At 39.1% G+C, this 24,521-nt stretch overlaps 1 protein-coding gene and 1 long non-coding RNA gene across 5 annotated transcripts in view; one reads left to right on the plus strand and one right to left on the minus strand.

Moving 5' to 3' along the window:
- Window positions 1–19,826, plus strand: part of LOC131383142 (uncharacterized) — a 33,639-nt gene extending 13,813 nt beyond the window's left edge. The window contains exons 3-5 of one of the 2 annotated variants that reach the window (XR_009212945.1): window positions 3,603–3,758; window positions 12,044–12,226; window positions 19,767–19,826. This is a non-coding gene — a long non-coding RNA (uncharacterized LOC131383142). Of the gene's footprint in view, window positions 1–3,602; window positions 3,759–3,884; window positions 4,000–12,043; window positions 12,227–19,766 lie in introns of those variants that run through there. The other variant, XR_009212946.1, reaches the window with a different exon arrangement.
- Window positions 1–24,521, minus strand: part of SH3RF1 (SH3 domain containing ring finger 1) — a 187,888-nt gene that overhangs the window by 126,205 nt on the left and 37,162 nt on the right. The window lies entirely within an intron of this gene.

The raw sequence follows: 24,521 nt of genomic DNA on the forward strand, positions 1-24,521 counted from the left end.
AGTTAATTGTCTTTAGTATTTTTCCTTCTATTTATGTTTTTGACAATTTGATATTTCATTTTTCAGCATTATAACTTATAATAAAGCAAAATACTATCTAGTACCTTGTGCAGTACACTTCCCATGGTCTTCCATTTTTAAAAAGTGAGTTTGGGCTAGGCACAGTGGCTCATGCCTTTAATCCTAGCACTTTGGGAGGCCGAGGCAGGCGGATCACTTGAGCTCAGGAGTTTGAGACCAGCCTGAGCAACATGGCGAAACCCCATCTCTACAAAAATTACACACACAAAAAAAAACAGCCAGGTGTGGTACACGCCTATAGTCCCAGCTACTTGGGGGGCTGAGGTGAGAAGATCGCTTGAGCCCAGGAGGTTGAGGCTGCAGTGAGCCAAGACCATGCTATTGCACTCCAGCGGGGTGACAAAGTGAGAGCCTGTCTCAAAAAAAAAAAAAAAAAAAAGCGAGTTTGAAATTTAAAATCTTCTTGCTATTTCTTATATAGTCAGACAAGGCTTTGTTCAATACCCTGAGCTGGGTTGGCTAGACAGGACTAGCACTAGACCTGACCCAGAAGTAAAGGCAATTGTGGGAAGAGCAGACTGACCTGGGAAGAAATCTAGAAGCCAACAAGCAGAACACCAAAGCTTGTCACTGGGCAACAGAGAACTGGTCCAACAAAGCTGTCACCATCAGAAATGTGTGTCACCAGGTCAGAGAAACAGGAAATCAAGGCAGGTAACGGGAGACAAGATCAAGGAAAGTCAGTTGGCAAAAGGGCCCATGACACTAGTCTGGAACTCGGGTAACTGAAAGAATAGGAAATACTAGAGACAGAAAGAAAAGCCTAAACCTGAAAGGTGTACAAGACAAGTTACTAAACCAGGGGTTCTGGACAAAGGAATAAGGCAAAGGACTACAAGGTCCTGGCTAGCTGAGCACCAGATATGAGGAATAAAACATTGGCCTGGGAGAAGGGAACAGGGAGTTACTCTTTAAAGGGTACAGAGTTTTAGCTGGGGAAGCTAAAAAACTCTATAAATGGATTCTGGCTAGCAATGGTCGCTCAACAATGTGAATGTACTTAATGCCACAGAACCATATACTTTAAAATGTTAAGTCTTATGCACATTTTACCAAAAAACAAAAAAAAGTTTAATGAGGAAAAATGTTTTCCAGCTTCATTGATCGAAGCCACTGGGTCTCTTCAATTTCCCTGAGAACATTCCTGTGGTTTTCCAAATCATCACAACACAAGTAATACTCTTCCAGATTGAACTTCCAGCAAGAAATTAATTTAAATGTGAATGCTATTATCCCTAAGGGGAATAAGCAGTAGCCAGGGTTTGCATCAGAATTGAGTTTGATATAGTCATTTTTATCTTAAATGTGTATGTATGAATGTGTGTGATATATATTAATATATTATATATTGATTATACATATATCAATATGTTAATATGTATAATATATGTAAATATATAAACATTTTAATATTCTATCTATAATATAGAATGTTTATATATTTATATATAATATAGAATATAAACATATTATATATTTATATATAATATAGAATAAGAGAATTAAAATGTAAAAAATTATTTATATATAGAAATAGAAATAAAATATTAATTATTATATATAGAATATAGAATAAAAACATTATATATTTTATATATAACATAAAAATAAATTTATATATTTTATATAAACAGAATATAAAAATTTATATTTTTTATATAATAAAAAATATAAACATATACATTTTTTAAATAACAGAATATTACATTTACAATTTTATATAATACAAAGGATAAACTTTTACATTTTTTATAATATAATATAAAAATATACATTTTATATATAATTAGAAAATAAATATTCTACATTATATATAAATAATATAGAATATAACAACATATTATATATAAATATTATATATAATACAGAATATAAACATATTCTATATTATATATAATATAGAATATAAACATATTATATATTTTTATATAATATAGAATATAAACATATATATTTTTATATAATATAGAATATAAACATATTATATATTTATATATATGTGTGTATATATATAGTGTATATATATATATATTTGCCCCCAAAACAAAAGCAAAACACTGGCCTGGTGCAAAAACTCCTTTTACCCTTTCCCTGAAGCCAGGAGAGCCTGGGGATAAGATTCAGTCACTCACAGGGAAGGGCAGCTGCAGAGCAGGGACGAAAAGTGAATACCATCATCTCAATCCAAAATGCAGATAAAGCCAAAGACTAATTTAAGAATTAGAGCAGCATTACTGCCATTTTATAGCTGGTGAAAGCTAGTACTGAAATACATATACGAGTATGCAAACTAGGTAGCGTCACAGTCAATAAATACATGAATTAATTGATTCATTAATGGAAAGAAGCATTTAAGAATAAAAAATGTTAAGTAAAAGTAATCCAGAAGTAAAATTTTGCTTTAAGTAATTAGGAGTCAATGATTCATTCAAGGTACCTTCAATATATAATAATTTACAGTACTTAGCAGTCAGACTTCTTAACAGACTTTGCTCTCTAAAATACGCAAAGAATCATGATTCCTCCCTCCAAATACAACTTCCCAAAAAGTTACCAGACTCAAAGTCCTTAATAACCCTTTCTTAAATAACAGAGAATTCACAGTAAGCTTAATTATCTGATTACCCAACTCACAAAAAAAATTACAACGAGGAGCTGATAGACACAAGCGTAAGAACAGTGGAAGAGGGAACAACTGACCACTACAGAAGACAGAGAAAACCCCAGAGTCTATATTAAGACAAGGTGCAATAATGAGTATACATACTGGCAATCCTAAATCATCAGGAGAGGGTTAATTTATGCCACATCATTTCTGTTCAATCAATGTAAGGAGTACTTGATGTATTTAAGAAAATATTTAATAAAAATTACAGAAATTTAAAAAGAGCTCTTGTGTTTGGCGTAACAAACTCCAGTTAGGTATATATTCACCCATGAGAACACCTTATTTCCAATAAAGGAGTTATTACTTTATTTTCAGGTTTTTCCTCCTAAAAGAAACTATTTCAAAGCTATCAGAGATTATTCGCTTACAAAAAAACCCCAAAACCCCCAAAACTAATGTACTCTCCTCTGAGATCTCTAACCAAATATTTGAGGGATGGTGTATAAGGGGCAGCTTGTGTTTGTTCTTCCTTGTCTACTGTTTTCCATTTCCTTCAGGCCTATTTGCAGGCAGAGGGCCAGTAGACAGCTGCTCTAATTACTCAAAGAACTCAAACTCAAGAACTGTGTGTTCATGCGTTCTTGCTGTTCAAACCAGGGGTTTATAAATTTTGTAGGTGAGAATGCTTCTTCATTTTTATCCCTCTACTACTTTCTCTCATTAATTATTAGAAAATCAATTATCTACATGTCACCCTGTATGCAATCATTATTCACTTAAATGTCATGCTTTTTATTCCTAGATTTTTATTTCATCTCAAATGACTAAAATGATACTTGGATAGACAGTTTGTTATTAGCAATCAACTTCCAGGCAATCAGTACAAACTAGCATGTGGTACTCTAAATTACAGGAAAGACAGAAGAGAGAAAAAAAGAAAAGAGAAAGGAGAAACATGGGTTTTGCTGCAAAGAAATACCAAAATTATTTCAAATCAAAGTGAATCATCTGTCTACCAACATGCCTCATTTTTCATTGTCTATCGGTAACTTACAAAAAAGTAACTAATGTAAGGAATAGTTTTGTTATAAAATGTGCATAATTTTGACTGCTTTAATAATGAAATTTAAATTCACATGTATTTCTTTCTTTTCTATTAACTTCTTTTATCCATAACTGGAAAAAAAATGTCAAGTGGTGTTCACAGCTAGCTGACGCTTCACATGAAGACTGAAGAAGAATAAATTTCATTTTAAATACATGTTCCTTCGCAAGTTCTATGATTAAATATTTACGCTAGCTTTCCTCGGTCAAAAATGAAAGAACCCAATGAACTTCTGTTTGATCCTCTCCTCCACAGGATAAATTTTCCTTTTTCTAGTACATTTAGAGTGTATATTTTGGCAAGTGTGGACTAGGGAGTGGGGAAGGTGTTGGGGGTGGGGAACACTTGCTTTCTTCCATGAGAGCAACCCCTGCCTGGCCTTTGGAGAGATTTTAGCAATTCCCAATCCTGCCCCACTTCCAGCAGTCTGGGCACCTGGGCACCCAGCTCCAACGGGATTAGCTTTCACTGTACTAGATTCCTCTGTCAAACAACTGACCCACAAACTCTATAGTTATCATTATGCAACACAAAGCTTGAACATACTAACAATCGTTACTATTCACTAGTGTGTAATGTACACAGGAATGTGAAATTACATGGAAATGCCATCCGGAGTAAAAATCTAAAAATTCATACATTTTATTAGGTTAGTATTTATAAATTCCAAAAACAAAGTCATTGAAGAGGTCATGATTTTTGTTAAGATTAATGAGATTAAAGGTCAGGCACAGGTTAAATTTGCCTTCAAGGCAGAAGTTTAGCAGACAAACAATTCTGGTTTAGTTAAAAGTACATGGTCTTTGAACTCTCGTGTCGAAAGAGCTGAACATAACTAAACTTTAATGTGAAAAGGTCTCAACTAGTTAATCAGAAACGAGAGGCGCACATAGCATTCTATAGTGTTTTCGATTTGCTGACACAACATCGTTCTGTGCTCTCTAGTGAGCAAGAGTAATCCTCAATAGCATTAAGACGAAAGGCTGAACACAAAACCGCAGGCAAGTCTAGTAGTGATTTTATTCTTTTTGTCATTTTTCTTTCAAGTGGAAGATCCCTAACACTCTCTGCTCCTGACAACGTTTATAAACAGAACTCTGAGAAGCATCTGAATGTAAAAAAAATAGGTCTCTCCAACAAACTGTGATAGACTATCAACCAGCTGAGTCCTCTTCCAGATGACATGGGGTTGGAAGTACTTTTAAGACCTAGTTTCCACAAAAACAAAACTCTTAAAATTACTCAACTTGCTGGGTCTGATCCCTATGAAAGAAAAATAGTATATAACATAAGATATACCATAATCAGTTATACCAACAACTCAGTTCCGAGAAAAGTTTGAAAACATTAACATTGGAAAAGAAAGTTCAATCAAAGACATGCATTAGACTAAAATGTTCTTTATGACAGCACTTCATTTTAACATATAAACACTATGCTCCTTATAACATACCTTGTAATCTATAAAATAAAGGCAACATATTTTATGTCTGATAATAAAAAAAAGTTAACTGTCAAATCCTAGATGACAAAACACCTTTTACTCCCTAAAATTTGCCCTGAATTTTAAAATTCATCACTTATGTAATATCTGAATTCTACAACTCTGATAGCCTCTTATTAGCAGGCTATGTAAAGATCCAAAATCGTTACATAGTACAAACAGTGAACTGCTAAGCTAAAGTATAACCTTTTTGCTTAAGTGGATAGACTAAAGTAATAATAGACTATGTAATACAAACTTCTCAAAGTAAGCCTTCCTCCCCTCATCCATCCGAAAAAACACTACTAACAGTTTTTCCTTGAACATCTATACATTATCAAGTGTAGGTGTCTACTATGTAATAATAATATATATTCAATCCATCTTTTTGGGTTTTCTTAAATGTAGGCTGATCTTCTGCCCAAGGCATAGACACTGCAATAGAAAATCAGCAATGTGACAATTATAATATGCTCTTAAATTATAAATCATTAGGCTGGTCATGGTGGCTCACGCCTGTAATCCCAGCACTTTGGGAGGCTGAGGCAGGTAGATCACTTGAGATCAGGAGTTGGAGATCAGCCTGGCCAACATGGTGAAACCCCATCTCTACTAAGAATACAAAAAATTAGCCAGGCGTGGTGGCAGACACCTGTAGTCACAGCTAGTTGGGAGGCTGACACAGGAGAACTGCTTGAACCTGGGAGGTGGCGGTTGCAGTGAGCTAAGATTGCACCACTGCACTTGGTGCTGACACTCAGTCTAAAAAACACATATATATGTATTTTATATACATATATTTTATATATATATTTATATATATATAAATCATTAACTGTTCTGTATATTTTGACAACTTCCTAAGAGGAATTTAAGACAATAGAATTTCATTCCAAATTAATAACATCGTTAGATAAATACTGTAACAAAATAATAACAAAGTCTCCCTCAATAAAAGTGGAATAGTAATCTGAGGACAAATTTCAGTCAGTTTATTGCTTCCCTTGTTAATCTTTCACCTTCTAAAACGCATTTTACAACTAAAACTGAGAACTTATGTTAACAACTCTCTATTTTGTGACATTTTAACTTTAATGGAACATGTTTATTCCTTCCTGCTCCCAACGACACTTCCAATACATGAGTTCAGCTAAGAAAACTCAGTTCTAAAACGGCAAGTTCTCAGCTGTCTATGAAGCCAAATGGGTGGCTATAAATGCCTGTGTGGACAGCACCCCTGTCCTCGCATGGATTTTTATGAGGCACCATGTGGTACCCCTCGTGGTTTGCCCAGCTGCAGCTCTTCACAAGGCGGGAAACACATGTGACATTGCCTCCAACTTCCTCTGCCTTCCCAAGTGGCATCAGTCCTCCAACACGCAGACTCACTTTAAGGCACTGACCCTGGACCTTCCTGGGGCCTTTCTGCCAGGAAGACATAAAAGAACATCTATTCATTCCATTGACAGGTAACAGACCCTCATCAAGCACAAGGTGCTGCGCTCAGCATGTAGGGATAATAACATGCAATGGCCACTAAGTATGGATCAGAAGGGAAGATAGAAATATAAGCCACCACACCTCTCAACAAACTGCAGCACATGTAATAAGAAATACACATCACGTTCTATGAGAGTTCTGAGGCACTGGCAAGATCAGAGAAGGCAATGTGAAAGGGGTAGTGGCTAAAATGGCCCTAAAAGGATGGGTAGGAATTAGAGATGCAAATAAAGTACACTATGGATAGTTAAGAAAAGACAGGGAAACCAGAGCATGAGGCAGGCAGGAGAGAGACATCCGCTCACTCATTCAGTCAACAAATGTTTACTGAACATATGGTCCTAGATGTGGGGGATACACCACGACACACCATGAATAAGACAGGCAGTCACTGATTGCTTGGAGCTTACTTTCTTTTTTAAAAAGTATTTCCTTCTTTCCATGTTCAAAGATCTAAAGGAGCTTACTTTCTAATGGGGTGAAGGGCAAACATATCAACAAATAATTATAGAAGTTAATTTCAGGTTGTGATAAGCACAAACAAAAACAAACCAGGGTAAGAGCACAGTGGCTGGAGACAGATAATCAATAACAATGTGATATACGAGCAGAGACTGGATTCAAGTGGGGAAGAGGTGATCCTAAGGAGGGGAGCCAAAAAAGCACGGGCAAAAACCCTGGGGCAGAACGGTTGGGCATATTTAAGAACAGCTAGAAGGCCAGTGTAGCTGGAAGAAAATACGTGAATCAAAGAGGTAAGAGATGTTGCTGGAAAGATAAGTACAGGTAAGAATGAATGTTTCTCCTTAAGGCACCATTGACATTTGGGGCAGAATACTGTGGTCTTGGTGCATTTAGGATCATGGCCCTTGTGGCACTAAATGCCAACAGTACTGTCCTTGTAACAATTTAGAAGCTCCACTAATTTCTAAACACTCCTATGAGGGACAGGAAGCAGGCAGTACATCCCACTGAGAACCACTGAGACAGATCCTGTATGGCCTTGTGGTCATATTTATGATTTTCTTCTGAGTGTAAGGAAGAAGCCAGCAGAGAACTATAAACAGAGGAAATGGCGTATTGCCTATTTCTATAAGGCCATGATCTAATTTCCTTTTTTTTTTTTTTTTTTTTTTTTTGAGATGGAGTCTTGCTCTGTGGTCCAGGCTGGAGTGCAGTGGCGCAATCTCGGCTAACTGCAACCTCCACCTCCCGGGTTCAAGTGATTCTCCTGCCTTAGCCTCCCAAGTAGCTGGGACTACAGGCTCGCACCACCATGGCTGGCTAATTTTTGTATTTTTAGTAGAGACGGGGTTTCGCCATGTTGGCCAGGCTGGTCTCGATCTCCTGACCTCAGGTGATCTGCCTGCCTCGGCCTCCCAAAGTGCTGGGATTACAGGCATGAGCTGCCGCCCCCGACCTCTAATTTCTATCTTTAAAAAATGTCTCTGTCTACTACATGGAAAACTGGCTCCAGGGGGTAACAGTAGCTGCAGGGGTACCCAGGTACAAGACTACTGCAGTAATGCAGGAGATTATGACAGCTTGGCTTGGGGAGGTGCTCAGATGTAATAAGATGAGGAGGATCTTGAAGACTGAGCCATCAGGATTTGCCTAATGCAAATCCTAGCTGGAGCACAGTATTGAAGAGGGGAAGTCAAACATGAGGTTGGAATGGAAAATTGGGGTCAGATTCCCTGAGGGCCTAGAAAGCCAGCCCAAGGGACATGGAGTCTCATTCTGTAACAGGAGTCTCATTCTGTAATGGGGTGCCCAAGGGTTTTATACTTTAAGCAGAGTAATGCAACAGCAGTTGGGAAAGAGGAGAGACTAAAAAGAGGGAGACCAGCTCAGACAGAGAGAGACCAATTACCACATGCCTGGGAGTAAAGAGGGCAAAGCTCTGCATTGATGAATTCAAAAGGTATTACCAAGACAAGGTTATTGCCAGTTAATGACTAGCTGACCCTGAGATTTAACCCTGGGCAACAGAGGGATGACAGGGACATGACCAAAGCTAAGCATCCTGAAAGGAGAAGAGGATTTCAAAAGGAAGGTAGTATGACCTGCTTCGGCTTCAGACATATTAGGTTTGAATGCTGGCCAACCTCACAGGTAGGAAAGTCAGCTGGATTTGTGGAACCAGAGCTCCAGCACAAGTGGAGGCTGGAGGCAATTGTTTGGGAGTTATCAGCAAGATGGTGACCCCTAAAGTCACGAGACGGAAAGAGGATCACCACCAGAGAAAAGGCAGACGTCATAAAACTCCTTAGATAGAACGCTAGGGATGTGAGGAAGGGAAGAAGTCATTTCAAGAATCATGCTGTGTGCAAGAGGGTTAAAAGCACAGATGTAAAGGAGGGTAAACTGGGTAAAAGGCCAATGGATTTTGTGACTAAGAGAGTCTGGAGACTGTCAAGACTGCAGTTTCATCAAGACAGAAAGGTGACTGCAGTGTTAAAGGAAGTGAGTCAGTCTGAGGAAATGTGGATGAGCCTACACTATTTTTCAAGGATTGGTTATAAAAGGAAAGTGATAAAAGTGATGGTAGCTTGAAGGAGTAGCAGAGTTGAGGGAAGGTTGGGTGAGTGTGTGTGTCTTAAAAGTAAAAATAATTAACTTGCAGAGCTTAAAGAGCAGAATCCAGTGGAGAGATTGAAGTTGCAGGATGATATGACCCACCAACGACAAGAAAACAGAAGAGATGAGCAGAGACATGTTACCCTTAGAAAGAGGAAGGGACACCTGTTCCTCTGGCAGATAAGGGAAGATGATCAAGCAGTGGCTGCCATGTTGCTGACAGCCCCCTCAAACACAACAGAAGAGACAATCAATAAAACTATTATATATATAGCAACACACTTCTGATAACCACTTCTAGGAGAAACAATATTCTGACTAATGCCATTATTCTACTTAATGTCGTGACATCAGAGCAACCAAATGTTGTGACTCATAGTTTGTCTCTTTTGTTTAATGCACTTAATATGAATGAAAGAGGTAGGTGGATAAGTACCTTTGGTAAGCGAATGAAGAACCCCCTAGACAATGCAAGTCACGCTATAGTTAAAAGAGTATATTTTGTTTCTGAAATTAATTTAAACTCCCACTTGGTTTGTCTTTCACAGTCACTTGACATTTATAATTCAGTTGCAAATTCATAAATCAAAAGCATTCTGCGTTTCATCACAGTTGTCATGTCTACATATCAAGGTTTTCCTGGTCACCATAACACTACCTTTCCATAGCAGTGAAAAGCAAAATACATGGAATGCTATAATGAAGAAAAATTTGAGGGAGCCTGATTTAAAAAAAAAAAAAAAAGAACAAGAAAGATCAGAATACATAAACTAAGTAATTAATGAAATCATCAAAGCCCATGCTAATCTCATTTAACCATTCCTTACCCCCCTACAAAGAGAGATACAGAAAGGCACACAACAGCAGCAAATGACTTTAGGTCAGTAGCTTTTTAAAAAATTGGCCACAATGCACCATCAATTTTATAGGAAACTATTGTAGATAATAAAACCTATCTTTGTAAATCTATTTTATACAGTATGCCAAAACTGTCAGTGAAGCTAAAGTCTTATAATAACTGTGATTGGGATGATGAATTGAATGTGTTAGCCTAGCATTAGTCACCTAATTCTAAATCTAAATTGTACTACCTCAGTCACCTAACTGCTTTTAAAAATACATAAGAGGCCAGGCATAGTGGCTTATACCTGTAATCCCAGCACTTTGGTAGGCTGAGGTGGGAGGATCACTTGGGGCCAAGAGTTTGAGACCAGCCTGGTCAACATAACAAGACCCTGTCTCTATAAAAAGTGAAAAACTAGCCAGGCATGGGGGCACAAATCTCTAGTCCTAAATACTCGGGAGGCTGAGGCAGGAGGATTGCTTGAGCCCAGGAGGTTGAGGCTTCAGTAAGCTGTGATCATGCCACTGCACTCCAGCCCAGGTGACAGAGCAACACCCTGCCTTGAAAAAAAAACCACATAAGAAAGAACCAAGAGTTTAATTAATTCCAATTAGAAAATGATAAGAATGGGAAATAACAAAAATCATTAGACTATAACATCAATCAATAACCTCTTTCCAAAAAACTCTGAATTAAACACTAAAAAATTTGAAATGGCAAATGAAAAACAACTATTCCCTATTTCTTATATGCATTTGAAAAATGTTCCTTCAAAAATAAGCTGTATTTATCACCAAATATTTCATCTTTCACTGATAGGTACATGACAAAGTGACTCATGTACTATCCATGGACTACAAAAATATGTAGTTGTCTTAACAGGTATCAGGCATAGAGTTGGAATTTACGCTTTAGAACTTGTAATGGAGCCCACAGCAATAGAATGCTTAAAATCTGAATTAGCATTTGATATTCTGAAACAACATTTGCCAGGGGTAGCTGGGATCCCTGGGTGTTCCATCACATCTATGCATTATTTATTTTACTATACTACCATACTGATCTACAATTACTCTCTCTGTGTGCCTTTCTCTACCAGTGGCCTGGAAACAACTTACAGGTAGAAAGACCACATATCTACAGCCATAGAACAGTGCCCATCGAAGCCAGACCCAGTTACTTTTAAGAGGAATGTCAAAGGGCTATGGGATAGACAGTGGAATTTCCCATAGGAAGATGCACCATCCCTGGACACAAGAACAGAGTTTATTGCATTTTTCAATTCAGGAAGAGAAACTTTTCAAAATAATGTCACAAGAGCGAATGAAGGGAACTCTACAAATCACAGAGTCATGAAGTGATTCAGAATCCCAAATGCCTGATCTGAATTCTATTAAGGATTTAATTTCCTATAAAAGTAACATAATGCATTTGTAACTACTATTTCGGTTCACATAGTTATCTCCCTATTCTACTTCTTCAGCTGTTTCCAGGAACAGCGAGCAGACCATCATTGAACAGAATATGTATTAAGTACATATTCTAAATGTATACCTTCTGCAAGAATTAAAAATCTGCACTAGAAAATATTGCCTACACAGGCAGATAGTCTTCAAACACAAGTAGACCATCTAAACATATTTCAGTAGACATGTGTTTCCCACAGCTGCTGTAACAAATTAGCACAAACTTCATGGCTTAAGATAACACAAATTTGTTATCTTGCAGTTCTGGAGGTCAGAGTCCAAAATGGGCCTCTGTGAGCTAAAATCAAGGTGTTGGCAGTGCTGTGTTTTTTTCTGGAGGCTCTAGGGGAAAAATCTGTTTTCTTGCCTTTTCCAGCTTCCAGAGGCTGCCTGCATCACTTGGCTTGGGGCCCCTTCCTCCATCTTCAACAGGAGGTTGAGTTCCTCGTCACACAACATCACTCGGACCTTGTCTTCTGCCTCCCTCTTCCACTTCTAAAAGCCCCTGTGACTACACTGGACTCATCCAAATAACCCAGGATCATCATCTCCTCTTCAAGTCAGCTGATTAGCAACCTTAACTCTTTGCCATGTAATTAACACATGGCTCTGGGGATTAGGATGTAAACATCTTGAGGGGAGGGAAAGGGAATGACACACTAGTCTGCCTACTGCAGCATGTAATCGTCCATCAGTACACTTTCTATTTTATTTTTCATACAGACTCACAGACATATACCATACCCATACCCAAAAGTTTTTTAGATTTCCCTGCCCTAATTTGATAATTCTAGACTAATTCTAATGAATCCTTCCACAAGTGTCTCCTATAATTTTGTAATGTTAGAATTTTACTTTAAAAAAACAAAAAAAAATTCTGTTCTTCAAAAAAAAAAAAAAAAAATTCCAGATGGTTCCAAGAGTGCAAACCTGAAAACAGCTTAACCTGATTTATTTTTTTAAAAAAAGGCATGACAGTCTCACCAGGAAAGAGCTCTTTTAGTTTACAGGGTTTGATATGTACTATAATCATACTTCAGAGTTTTGTTTTGTTTTTTGTTTTCTGTTTTGAGACATGATCTTGTTCTGTGGCCCAGGCTGGAGTGCAGTGGCTTGTGGAAAACTGAACTCATCTTTATAATTCTTTTTTTATTGAAACTTACCTAGAATAATTAACATTTGAATTTAATTAAAAACAATTCTTTTGTCAAACTTAACCCAATTCTCCAATACTTTCGTAGGTCACCTTCTTTAATAACAACCAGAGGAACAATTTTCTGACTCTTCAAAACAGCAATCTAAATATAATACTTTATTGTACAACACATGATGTCTTTTTTTGTTTCCCAAATTGTGTTCCTTAGAACACTTGGAAACATAAATTGGCATACCACCCCAAAAAAAACCTTCAGTGGCCACATACATTTGGAAAAGGACATATACCATGCCTCCCTTTTAGAGGGTCACAATGCATACTAAGTGTTAAAAGTCCTCTAACTTTGCTTAACATCACTGTTTTCAGAACGTTTTCCTAACATCCCTATAAATAACCTGGGCTGAAGCAAGAAAGTGAGAAGTGAATACTAATGTAGAGCATATCTCCACAGAGTATTACTCATGAGTAAGCCCCACAGCTTACTCATCACAACTAGGAACAAAACCAACCCCACTTTATGCTCCTGAGAGTATACGACGGATGAAAGGCATTTCAAATATCAAATGTCAAATCAATGCCAAATTGCAACTACGATTAATATCTACTTGAAACAACACAAATATGAAAAGGCTCTGCTGTCTCTAATTGTATTTATATGAGTGGGTCATTTAAAAAACAATGCTTGGCCAGGGGAGATGGCTCATGCCTGTAATCCCAACACTTCAGAAGATGGAGATGGGTGGATCACTTGAGGTCAGGAGTTCGAGACTAGCCTAGTCAACATGGTGAAACCCCATCTCTACTATAAATACAAAAATTAGCCAGACGTGGTGGTGCATGCCTGTAATCCCAGCTACTCGGGAGGCTGAGGCAGGAGACGGCTTGAACCCAGGGGCGGAGGCTGCAGTGAGCCAAGATCATGCTGCTCCAGCCTGGGCCATGGAGTGAGACCCTGTCTCAAAAATAAAAATAAATAAAAATAAAATTAAAAACAATTTTTAATTCAATATGACTTTAAATGGTACACAGCTAAATGAACCTACCCATGTTTATAAAGAATCCAAATGTATCTGATTCAAAATACTGACCCTCAAATAGAGCCGTAGATGCCCCATCCACTACACATAAGCAAGAGACAGATTTATGAAAAGCATTTCAAAATGTTTTTTCCTTCATACAGAGTAATAAATACTCAAAAGGAATTAAGGTTAATTCTAAAGAGATGGGAAATTTCCTTTAGTTTTCATTTGTTTTTCTATAAAATCTAGAAATATTTCAATCTAAAATAAAAATCTCAAAGCTAAAAATATTAAGTATCAATTATTCAAATATTACTGGTTCCACGCTGGGCACAGTGACTCACACCTGTATTCCCATCACTTTGGGAGGCCAAGATGGGCAGATCACCTGAGGTCAGGAGTTCAAGACCAGCCTGGCCAACATGGTGAAACCCCATCTCTACTAAAAATACACAGATTAGCTGGACGTGGTGGCACACACCTGTAGTCCCAGCTACTCAAGAAGCTGAAGGAGAATCATTTGAACCTGGGAGGCAGAGGTTGCAGTGAGCCGAGATCGTGCCATTGCACTCCAGCGTAGATGACAGAGTGAGACATCGCCTCAAAAAAAAAAAAAAATTACTGAGTCCCCCTCTAAAAAATTCTATTAAAATGACAATTATTTTTTAAGTTTATAGCCCTCAAGTATAAACAATAGGCTCAAAAGGTTGAAAAACAGTGTCTTGGTCCACTCCTGTGAGGTGCTAAAATGTAATCAAAAGGCCACCGGTGCTAGGGCATAGTAAGGCTACTTACCTTCCCAGAGCCCAAGTTTCTTCATCTGTAAATAGAAGGTGGTCATAATACTTACCTCATGGGGTTGTTGTGAGAATTAACTGGGTTAAAGTATACAAAGCACTTAGAATAGTACTGGCACATAAGCATTCCACAAATGTGGCCCATTATTACATTATTGTTGTTCTTACTATACTTTTTCTGGTCGTGTTTGTTATCCCAAATTTGTTACTCATAGATAAACAGGAAAATAAGGTTGGGTGTGGTGGCTCATGCCTGTAATCCCAGCACTTTGGGGGGCCGAGGCAGGCAGACCACGAGGTCAGGAGTTCGAGACCAGCCTGACCAATATGGTGAAACCCTGTCTCTACTAAAAATACAAAAATTAGCCAGATGTCATGGCGCACGCCTGTAATCCCAGCTACTCAGGAGGCTAAGGCAGGAGAATCACTTGAACCCAGGAGGCAGAGGTTGCAGTGAGCCGAGATCACGCCACTGTACTCCTGTCTGGGTGACACGGCGAGACTCTGTCTCAAAAAAGAAAAAAAAAATTTTTTTAAATAAATAAATAAAAAGGAAAATAAATTTCTCCTACACTCAAGATTCTAAATAACTTAGTTTTTCCTCAAAGCTGCTATAGAATATTCACTCCTCCATCCAACATAACCACCCACTATGCGTTACTGCTCCCTTCCAAATCACCTGGACAACTAACGCCTCTTTCTACTTCTGCGTGAACCATCTGTTTTCAATTACTGACTCATTCACCTAATAGTCATCAAATACCTACTACATGTCAGGTACTGTTTGACATTAGACATTCAAGGATATCCAAGTATCAGGTCCTGTCTTTAAAAACCTGTTATTCTAGAAGGAGGAGAACGGGGAAAATATTTCAACAATTTAAATTTTTTTCCTCTAATGGAGACACATCCCAGACGTAGTATTAGCAAAAAGGAAGACCTTACTGCCTCCACTGAAGAGAGAGAGCACCAGGCCAGGTTTCTGGTTAGGTAGACAGGTACTGCAGGACAGGACAGTTTGCAAAGCCAGGCATACAGGAAGTGGCTTAGAGCATTTTAAACACTGGATGGCCAGGGTGGCCAGTATGAGCGCTAGTAAGCACCAGTGAGGCAAGAAAGGATATCAGACCCAACAGGCTCTTGGAGACAGTGCCAAAATTTTTGGACTATTGTTAAGGAATTTTAAAAGGGAATGATGTTCAAATCCACATTTGGGAAAGACCACCATAGCAACGTGAAGAATGAAATGGAGGAAGCAGAAACTAGAAACAGGTAGACCAAGTCAGTGAGCTTCATGTTTTTCACAGTGTCTTAGAAATTAGTTCACTGTTACCATAATTCTGTGTGGAGTGAGAACTGTTATCCATTTGTAATGGATATGAAACAGAACTTCAAAAAGATCACAAGACTTGCCCAAAGTCACATAATAATGAATAAAAGGCTGAAATGGCCTCCAGAATCCAAGACTTCTCATCCCACTGGTCCTTTCTCTCCAATCCCTAGAGGTTAAAATAAAGTACAAACTTTGGTCACATCCTATCCCAGAGCAGTAGTTTGGCTGGAGCAAATGAATTCAAGTTTGCTTGAGTTAATGATCAGATACTTTCTGGCTGTAACAGCATGAAACATATATCATAGCTAAATAAAATGGGAGTTGATTGGGTAAATTTTGATAAACTGTGCTTTAATCCTGAAAAATGGCTGCTACTAGGTATGTTTTTACCCCTCTTCAGTGATACACTTCAAAGCCACAAATAAGGTTCATGTCCATCAAATAAATAAGCAAGACTTCAGTTTAATCCCTAAACTCTCAACATACAATCTACTAGTCTGCTGATCAGTAGTGTGAACTGCCTGGTTGTAAATATCAAGCCTCCGTATGCAGCACACTATATTAATAGTAAACTGGGCTGAGCGCAGTAGCTCACACCTGTAATCCCAGAACTTTGGGAGGCCGAGGCAGGCCGATCACCTAAGGTTAGGAGTTCAAGACCAGCCTGGCCAAAGTGGCAAAACCCCGTCTCCACTAAAAATACAAAAATTAGCCAGGTGTGGTGGCAGGCGCCTCTAATTCCAGCCACTCAGGGGGCTGAGGGAGGGGAATCACTTGAACCCAGGAGGCAGAGATTGCAGTGAGCCGAGGTCATGCCACTGCACTCCAGCCTGGGCAACAGAGCAAGACTCCATCTCAAAAAAAAAAAAAAAGAAAAAAAAGTAAACCGTGGTTTATTCAGAACAGTTGGTAAATGGGATATTCTGCTTAATTTAACATTCCGGTTATCAGGAAGTCAACATGTACAGTAGCATATATATAATAAAATAATTACCAAATTTCAAAGAATTAGAATAAAATAATTTAAAACTAAAACTATATTAAGTATGATTATTCATAGTCATCATTTCAACAGCTATTGATAACTAACGTTTATTGAAGGCTTATCACAGGACAGGTACTTTTCAAAGTGTTTTATATCTATTAACTCGTTGCATTACACTTTACTTCATTTAACTCATTGATAAACACGAATTGTCATTGTAAGTCATAAAAAACAAATCTGGTTGTCTTAAAATGGCTTTGGTTGTTTGGCTTCTGGAAAAATGGAAGTTATATTTGACTGCAATAATTCATTGACTGATTTTCTTCATTGCCTCCAGATAATGAGCAACTTAATCAGCAAACCACCTCCCTCTACCCTATTATTTCACAGAACCATTACTCTTTCATACTTGTCAGCTCTGCCCTTACAAGCTGACATTTCATTAAGAGACGTAATTGAAAATCTAGCTTTCAGGTAAGTCTGAGGGTCTTCCTTCCCCCACGATTTCTCTATTTCCGCCCCTGCCTCAGAGCAGCTATAAACCACTTTCTGTCCCTGTTAGTTACCATCTGCTTCCCCATCCTGTATTCTGAGATACCCTCCAACTGCCATTCTGATTCACAGCTGAAAAGCACTCCTGATTTTTTGTTGTTGTTTTTCCTTTCCGACGTCACTCTGTTAACTCTCAGTCTCTGTTTAGTCCACCGGAACACCCCTGAGAAAGCAATGTCCTCATACAAATTATTCTAGAAGAGTGGATCTCCACCGGGGGCAATTTTGCTCATCCCCACCTGCCAGGAACGTGTGACAATGTCAATTTTTTTTTAATTGTCCCACCTGGGATAATTAATCAGGGGTCCAGAAGGAATGTACCACCGGCAACTAGTGGGTAGATACCAGGTATGCTGTTAAGTATCCTAGAATGCACAAAAGAAACACCCTCCCCACTCCCCAAAAAGAATTATTCAGTCTAAAATGTCAAGAGAGTGAGGTTGAGAAACGCTGGTTTAGAATATGATCTCAGACCAAATACCATGGTCTTCCAGTTCTCCCCTGAAGCAAATTAAAACATAACTCCTCAGATATACTGCCATAGCAACTTAAGAACATTTTGGTGAAGTTCATTTGGGTGAAGAACATTTACATCTAAACAGTGATATCCTAATAGCTGCTTTCATGGGTGAGAATTAATTAACACACTTCTAACACTGGACTTGCCATTTAATAGACTTTGCTATACCTCACGGCACAGCTTTGGTAGAAAGTACTGCCTGGCATTGTTTGGAAACACCCTCATACCATTTCCAATAGATCATTACAATGATATTTACTACAAGAATCTACCTGTATTTTTTTGTACTCTAAGGGATCTTTTCTATTAAAAACAATTCACGGTAAATTGATTTCTATTTCTAAGTCAGGGTTTCTCAGTCTTGGCACTACTGACATTTGGGCCTGATAGTTGTTTGTTGGGGAGTGCGGCTGTCCTGTGCGTGGTAGGACGCACAGCATTTCTGGCCTCTACCCACAAGATGCCAGTAGCAACCCCCTCCCCTGCACCCCATGACAAAATGTCTCCAGACATTACCAAATGTCCCCTAAGAGGCAAGATCACTCCCATACGCCCATTGAGAATCACCGTTTTAGAGGGTTTTTTTTTTAATCAACTTCTAATTTAAGTTTCCCACATCTAGATTTTGATATATTGGGTTTGCTAGGTACAAATATATTGAATAACTAAACCAACAAATTCCTGTATGTTGATATTCTTAAAACAGAATTCCTCCTATAATCCTACTGTGCAAAACAAGAATGAATACAAATGGAAATTTTAAACACTAAACAGTACCCAAGTATTATGATCATCTAGCTTACATAACAACACAGTGATATCCTTACAGACTAAACTGGTCATCAAAGTATTTTGTTTATGGTTAAGTTTTTAGCGATGTCATTTACTCTCTGGTATGACAAAATTCATAATAAAAAATAGTTACTACTCATTCAACATTTACTATATTAGTGTTTTATAGTGACATGCACACAATTTTTTAAGTCCCTTTCAATGATATGATAACTCTGTAAGACAGGTACTATTATTATTTCCATTTAAATATGAGCCAACTGAAGCACAGAAAGGTTAAGTAACTTGCCCAGAGTCACACAGGCAATCTGTGACAGAGCTGGCATTTCAACCCAAGCAGCCTAATAATTCAATCCACATTCTTACATGTTATGCTACATTGCTTCTCGTATAATAATATGCCATATTAATCATTACATCAACAATGAGCATACATTATAAAGGGGTTTTACTTAATTTCCTTCTTTTCTTTTTTTTTTTTTTTGAGACATAGTTTTGCTCCTGTTGCCCAAGCTGGAGTGCAATGGTGCAATCTTGGCTCACTGCAACCTCCGCCTCCCCAGTTCAAGCCTCAGCCTCCTGAGTAGCTGGGATTACAGGTGTGTGCCACCACAACCAGCTAATTTTTGTGTTTTTAGAAGAGACAGGGTTTCACCATGTTGGCCAGGCTGGTCTCAAACTCCTGACCTCAGGTGATCCGCCCGCCTCAGCCTCCCAAAGTGCTGGGATTACAGGCGTGAGCCACCGTGCTTGACCTACTTAATTTCTTTCAATGACATTTCTTCTGCACCCTAAGTGACAAAACTGTTCTGGACAACATTTGCCTTAGGATCCTTGCCACGTGTTTTCTGACAGTTCTAGCCACTGGCACAGCATCTGTAGCCCAATCACCTAGATCCCAGTCCTGGCTCTACCATAAACATTACAATTCTTCTCTCCCTCCAGACACATGGCAGGACTTCCCTTTCCGACCTCCTTGAAATGGAATCGTGGCCTAGTAACTCGCTTTGGACAATGACATGTGGGAAGTAAAACATGTCACTTCCAGGTGGAAGCTTTAAGCCAGAGCTCGACTTGCCAATTCCCTTCCTGGAAGCATGTGCTGAGATGGAGCCTTTGTCAGCTGGGTCTCTGAGTGACTCTAATGACTATAATGAGGGGTGTCCCTCTGCCAATCCACACAACGTGTACTTTGAGTGAGAAATAAGCCTTTGCTGTATTAAGCATCTCAAATTTCAGGGTTGTTTCTTACTATTCCATAATTTAGACTAAGTGATATCGTTACTTATTAGTTGTGTGACCTTAAACAAATTATGTAACCTCTCTGTGTCTGCTTCCTCACCTGGAAAATGGAGATAATAGTAGCAACTACTTCATAGTGTTGCTATGAGAATTAAATAAGTTACATGTACCTAAAACATTGCCTGGCACACAGTAAGAACCCACTACTGTCCCCAGAAATTCTCATGTAAGGTAACTCACGGATATCATCGCTCTGGTCACCAGTCTCTAACAATCTGAGATATGGATATGTAAATACATACATTGCTTCTACATTATTACTCCCATAATAAAATGCTAAATATGTAGGCTCAAAGGCTAACAATAATTCACTGATAGACACAAAAGACTGAATAATAAAACCCAGGATATCATCTGTTACAAAATGGCATGGAAAAATATCTCCAAAAACTATAAAGTAGAAGAGAGACGACTGTATTTAACTGACCCAACTTTTGCTTCTGTCTCATCCCCTGCCAGTAATACATACATAAACAAGCACAAATATGCACACACTCCCTTCTCAATGAACAGATTTAATTTGCCAGCCAACTAGAAAGAGATTCAACAGAAGGAGCCAAAAATGTGGTGCCAACTGGCTGTGTGACATGCACAGTAATGTCTCCTAATAAACCAACACCTGACGTCTAGTAAGTGGGAATACAATAAGCAGAAAAGGAGTGATGTGATGTGGGAAATCAACCTGAAATGTTCCCAGACACACGGCGAAGGTGATTTGAAAGTCATACTTAGACTCATGGATTATTTTCAAAAGCATTAATTTTCCAAAGGTGATTTTCACCAGGTGTTTATTTACCTAGGGGACAATTAAAGCTGATTTCAGGCTGGGCATGGTGGCTCATGCCTGTAATCACAACACTTCGGGAGGTGGAAGTGGGAGGATGGCTTGAGGTCAGGAGTTCAAGACCAGCTTGGGCAATACAGCCCAACCCCATCTCTATTTTTATTTTTTTAAAAAAGAGAGGCTGATTTCAAGAGGGGAAATACCCATAAGGTAGCTCCCTACATTGACCACCAGCATGCTAAAAATATGAATTTGGGAGCCCCAGCAACACAGAAGACGGGTGATTTCTGCATTTCTGCTTGAGGTACCGGTTTCATCTCACTAGGGAGTGCCTAACAGTGGGTGCAGGACAGACGGTAAAGCGCACTGTGCGCGAGCCCAAGCAGGGCGAGGCATTGCCTCACTCGGGAAGCGCAAGGGGTCAGGGAGTTCCCTTTCCTAGTCAAAGAAAGGGGAAACAGACCGCACCTGGAATATCGTGTCAGTCCCATCCTAATACTGCGCTTTTCCAACGGGCCTGGAAAACGGCACACTAGGAGATTGTGTCCCGCACCTGGCTCAGAGGGTCCTATGCCCACGGAGTCTCCCTGATTGCTAGCACAGCAGTCTGAGATCAAGCTGCAAGGCGGCAGCGAGGCTGGGGGAGGGGCGCCCGCCATTGCCCAGGCTTGCTTAGGTAAACAAAGCAGCCAGGAAGCTCGAACTGGGTGGAGCCCACCACAGCTCAAGGAGGCCTGCCTGCCTCTGTAGGCTCCACCTCTGGGGGCAGGGCACAGACAAACAAAAACTCAGCAAGAACCTCCACAGACTTAAATGTCCCTGTCTGACTGACAGCGTGGAAGAGAGTAGTGGTTCTCCCAGCACGCAGCTGGAGATCTGAGAACGGACAGACTGCCTCCTAAAGTGGGTCCCTCACCCCTGAGCAGCCTAACTGGGAGGCACCCCCCCAGTAGGGACAGACTGACACCTCATTCAACCGGGTACTCCTCTGAGACAAAACATTCAGAGGAACTATCAGACAGCTGAATTTGTGGTCTCACAAAAATCCGCTGTTCTGCAGCCACTGCTGCTGACACCCAGCCAAACAGGGTCTGGAGTGGACCTCTAGTAAACTCCAACAGACCTGCAGCTGAGGGTCCTGTCTGGTAGAAGGAAAACTAACAAACAGAAAGGACATCCACACCAAAAACCCATCTGTACATCACCATCATCAAAGACAAAAAGTAGATAAAACCACAAAGATGGGGGAAAAACAGAGCAGAAAAACTGGAAACTCTAAAAAACAGAGCACCTCTCCTCCTCCAAAGGAACGCAGTTCCTCACCAGCAACGGAACAAAGCTGGATGGAGGATGACTTTGATGAGTTGAGAGAAGAAGGCTTCAGACGATCAAACTACTCTGAGCTACTAGAGGAAATTCAAAACAATAGCAAAGAAGTTAAAAACTTTGAAAAAATATTAGAAGAATGGATAACTAGAATAACCAATGGAGAGAAGGGCTTAAAGGAGCTGATGCAGCTGAAAGCCAAGTTTCGAGAACTACGCGAAGATTGCAGAAGCCTCAGTAGCAGATGCGATCAACTGGAAGAAAGGGTATCGCTGATGGAAGATGAAATGAATGAAATGAAGAGAGAAGGGAAGTTTAGAGAAAAAAGAATAAAAAGAAATGAACAAAGCCTCCAAGAAATTTGGGACTATGTGAAAAGACCAAACCTACGTCTGATTGGTGTACCTGAAAATGATGGGGAGAATGGAACCAAGTTGGAAAACACTCTGCAAGATATTATCCAGGAGAACTTCCCCAATCTAGCAAGGCAGGCCAGCATTCAGATTCAGGAAATACAGAGAACGCCACAAAGATACTCCTCGAGAAGGGCAACTCCAAGACACATAATTGTCAGATTCACCAAAGTTGAAATGAAGGAAAAAATGTTAAGGGCAGCCAGAGAGAAAGGTCAGGTTACCCACAAAGGGAAGCCCATCAGACTAACAGCTGATCTCTCAGCAGAAACTCTACAAGCCAGAAGAGAGTGGGGGCCGATATTCAACATTCTTAAAGAAAAGAATTTTCAACCCAGAATTTCCTATCCCACCAAACTAAGCTTCATAAGTGAAGGAGAAATAAAATACTTTACAGACAAGCAAACGCTGAGTGATTTTGTCACCACCAGGCCTGCCCTAAAAGAGCTCCTGAAGGAAGCACTAAACATGGAAAGGAACAACCGGTACCAGCCACTGCAAAAACATGCCAAATTGTAAAGACCATCGAGGCTAGGAAGAAACTATAGCAACTAACGAGCAAAATAACCAACTAACATCATAATGACAGGATCAGATCCACACATAACAATATTAATGTTAAATGTAAATGGGCTAAATGCTCCAATCAAAAGACACAGACTGGCAAACTGGATAAGGAGTCAGGACCCATCAGTGTGCTGTATTCAGGAAACCCATCTCACGTGCAGAGACACACATAGACTCAAAATAAAGGGATGGAGGAAGATCTATCAAGCAAATGGAAAACAAAAAAAGGCAGGGGTTGCAATCCTAGTCTCTGATAAAATAGACTTTAAACCAACAAAGATCATAAGAGACAAAGAAGGCCATTACATAATGGTAAAGGGATCAATTAAACAAGAAGAGCTAACTATCCTAAATATATATGCACCCAACACAGGAGCACCCAGATTCATAAAGCAAGTCCTCAGTGACCTACAAAGGGACTTAAACTCCCACACAATAATAATGGGAGATTTTAACACCCCACTGTCAGCATTAGACAGATCAACGAGACAGAAAGTTAACAAGGATATCCAGGAATTGAACTCAGCTCTACATAAAGTGGACCTAATAGACATCTACAGAACTCTCCACCCCAAGTCAACAGAATATACATTTTTTTCAGCACCACACCACACCTATTCCAAAATTGACCACATAGTTGGAAGTAAAGCTCTCCTCAGCAAATGTAAAAGAACAGAAATTATAACAAACTGTCTCTCAGACCACAGTGCAATCAAACTAGAACTCAGGATTAAGAAACTCACTCAAAACCGCTCAACTACATGGAAACTGAACAACCTGCTCCTGAATGACTATTGGGTACATAATGAAATGAAGGCAGAAATAAAGATGTTCTTTGAAACCAACGAGAACAAAGACACAACATACCAGAATCTCTGGGACACATTCAAAGCAGTGTGTAGAGGGAAATTTATAGCACTAAATGCCCACAAGAGAAAGCAGGAAAGATCCAAAATTGACACCCTAACATCACAATTAAAAGAACTAGAAAAGCAAGAGCAAACACATTCAAAAGCTAGCAGAAGGCTAGAAATAACTAAAATCAGAGCAGAACTGAAGGAAATACAGACACAAAAAACCCTTCAAAAAATTAATGAATCCAGGAGCTGGTTTTTTGAAAAGATCAACAAAATTGATGGACCACTAGCAAGACTAATAAAGAAGAAAAGAGAGAAGAATCAAATAGATGCAATAAAAAACGAAAAAGGGGATATCACCACCGATCCCACAGAAATACAATCTACCATCAGAGAATACTACAAACACCTCTATGCAAATAAACTAGAAAATCTAGAAGAAATGGATAAA

Source organism: Hylobates moloch, unplaced genomic scaffold (genome assembly GCF_009828535.3).
Source record: "Hylobates moloch isolate HMO894 unplaced genomic scaffold, HMol_V3 SCAFFOLD_3, whole genome shotgun sequence".
In the NCBI taxonomy this organism is placed as follows: domain Eukaryota; kingdom Metazoa; phylum Chordata; class Mammalia; order Primates; family Hylobatidae; genus Hylobates; species Hylobates moloch.